A 2,943-nucleotide genomic window follows, 5' to 3' on the forward strand; every position below is an offset into this window, starting at 1 on the left:
AAGACTCCTTGCTATGCTTGTTATATGTGTGAAATTTGGTAAAATTCGGTCCAGTAATAAGCGAGATAGCCTCCAGGTGTAGCCCCCCTCCCCCCTTAAAGTCAAATTTTCAAAAGTAAGTACTCAGCAGATAGAAGTGTGCAATTTTAGAGTAGCGATTTGACATAGGCAAACTGAAAGATTCAATCTTCGAAACTGATTATTATGTATTCACAGGCGTCGCTACAATTGTACAGTTGCAAACCAATGACATTTTATTTATGATGTTTTAATTTACCGGCCTCCTTGGTGTAGCAGTGGTTTGGCGCTTTGCTGTTGTACCTCGGAGACGAGGGTTCGATTTGCGAGTTGGGAGAACGTTTTTTTGTATCTCGGTCTTTCTGTTGGGATGCTGTATCCCTCTCAGCCCGGGTAGGCTAAGACAATCAGGGACGAACCTCCGCTTCCTGAATGATCTAAACTGTGTTGATTGGGACGTAAAAACACCTATAGTAAAAGAAAAAGGACTCGACAACGCCCTGTTTAGGACAAAATGTATCAGAGATGACAGGTGGAGCAGCCACATACTACACAGCCTGCTTCCAATAACACATCGACATCATCATCAAGTGCAAGATCTGAGGCAGATGTCATCGGCCATCATGGTTCTTCATTTACTTTCTCCCCTCGGATGTTCTCAACAACCCCTGATATCATCCAGATCTTTCCCTGTCACCCATCTATTCACGTTTTCCTCATGCGCTTCTCTGTTTCTCGGTCCGGCACCATAAGGTGTGCCTAAACTAGGACTCATAGGCAGACTTGTTCGACGGGGGAAGTTTCGAGACGTAAGTTTAGTTTTAGGTAGATTTCTTTCCGCTTTGACCAGTTTACTCACTCCAAATTTTGCTATCTTTCCGAAAGTAGTTTGCTATCTTCCCGAAAGTAGTTTGATATCTTCCCGAAAGTTTGCTATCTTCCCGAAAGTAGTTTGCTATCTTCTCGAAATTTTGCTATCTTCCCGAAAGTTTGCTATCTTCCCGAAAGTAGTTTGCTATCTTCCCGAAAGTAGTTTGATATCTTCCCTAAAATTTGCTAACTTCCTGAAAGTTTGCTATCTTCCCGAAAGTAGTTTGCTATCTTCCCAAAAGTAGTTTGCTATCTTCCCAAAAACTGTTTGCTATCTTCTCGAAAGTTATCTATCTTCCCGAAAGTAGTTTGATATCTTCCCTAAAATTTGCTAACTTCCCGAAAGTTTGCTATCTTCCCAAAAGTAGTTTGCTATCTTCCCAAAATTTTGCTATCTTCCCGAATCTTTGCTATCTTCCCGAAAGCAGTTTGCTATCTTCCCGAAAGTAGTTTGATATCTTCCCGAAAGTTTGCTATCTTCCCGAAAGTAGTTTGCTATCTTCTCGAAATTTTGCTATCTTCCCGAAAGTTTGCTATCTTCCCGAAAGTAGTTTGCTATCTTCCCGAAAGTAGTTTGATATCTTCCCTAAAATTTGCTAACTTCCTGAAAGTTTGCTATCTTCCCGAAAGTAGTTTGCTATCTTCCCAAAAGTAGTTTGCTATCTTCCCAAAAGTAGTTTGCTATCTTCCCAAAAACTGTTTGCTATCTTCTCGAAAGTTATCTATCTTCCCGAAAGTAGTTTGATATCTTCCCTAAAATTTGCTAACTTCCCGAAAGTTTGCTATCTTCCCAAAAGTAGTTTGCTATCTTCCCAAAATTTTGCTATCTTCCCGAATCTTTGCTATCTTCCCGAAAGCAGTTTGCTATCTTCCCGAAAGTAGTTTGATATCTTCCCGAAAGTTTGCTGTCTTCCCAAAAACTGTTTGCTATCTTCTCGAAAGTTATCTATCTTTCCGAATGTAATTTGCTATCTTCCAGAAAGTAGTTCGCTATCTTCCCAAAAGTAGTTTACTATCTTCTCAAAAGTAGTTTGCTATCTCCCCAAAGTAGTTTACTATCTTCCCAAAAGTAGTTTACTATCTTCCCAAAAGTAGTTTGCTATCTCCCCCAAAGTTTCTTGACGCCCCCTGTCCCTGCTCCACGTCTGTGGCGAGCAGTGTTTGACATGATCCTGTAGTGCGTCTAGAACACCCTGGCTGTGACTTGTGCGTTTCTCCCTACCACCGTTGATCCCCGTGCTATACCAGCGTAGCTTTGTGTACCCGGAAGTGATTCAACGGCGGATGTCAGGATGTACTTATTATCTCTGTCTTTAGAAATCACTTCTGGGGTTTGAGTTGGTGTAAAGAGAAACACATAGGCTCAGTAGCAGTCATATAATGCAGGGGAGAAGCAAAGTAGATAGGCAGAAACAACAGAGGGAAAGTAAAGAAGTAGGACCTACCAGTGACACCCTCCAACCACCCACACGGACAGAAACAACAGAGGGAAAGAAAAGAAGTAGGGCCTACGAGTGACACCCTCCAACGACCCACACAGACAGAAGCAGTAGAGGGAAAGTAAAGAAGTAGGACTTACCATTGGGACCTTCCAACCACCCCCACACACAGACAGAAACAACAAAATAAAGAAGTAGAACCTACCAGTGGCGCCCTCCAACCACCCACACAGACAAAAACAACAGAGGGAAAGTAAAGAAGTTGGACCTACCAGTGACACCCTCCAACCACTCCCTCAATGCGGGGTTTTCGCTACAAGTTTGGATGTCTGTGACAACAATCATTGCCCCAATGTCTCGAGAAACACAAGAGATCATCCATCAAACTTCTTCATTCTAAAACACCTTGCTATAAGTATTCACATTACCTAAGAGCATGCATTACGATACCATTGAGTTACAATCAGAATACTGAGTATGTATCTAGCTTAACATTTTTATTTTTATTCTTTATTATATTACTGTTTTTTTCATTTTATGCATGTGGCTGTAAGTCTGCGTGTGTGTGCATGTTTGTGTGTGTCTCTGCGTGTGTGTGTGTGTGTATGTGTGTGTG

At 41.8% G+C, this 2,943-nt stretch overlaps 1 protein-coding gene across 1 annotated transcript in view; it reads right to left on the bottom strand.

Annotated features, from left to right (window-relative positions):
- The window catches only part of LOC101857382 (isatin hydrolase), a gene marked incomplete at its 3' end in the record, with an annotated part of 15,175 nt that overhangs the window by 937 nt on the left and 11,295 nt on the right, over positions 1-2,943 (bottom strand).

This window comes from Aplysia californica, unplaced genomic scaffold, assembly GCF_000002075.1.
Source record: "Aplysia californica isolate F4 #8 unplaced genomic scaffold, AplCal3.0 scaffold01226, whole genome shotgun sequence".
NCBI lineage: Eukaryota > Metazoa > Mollusca > Gastropoda > Aplysiida > Aplysiidae > Aplysia > Aplysia californica.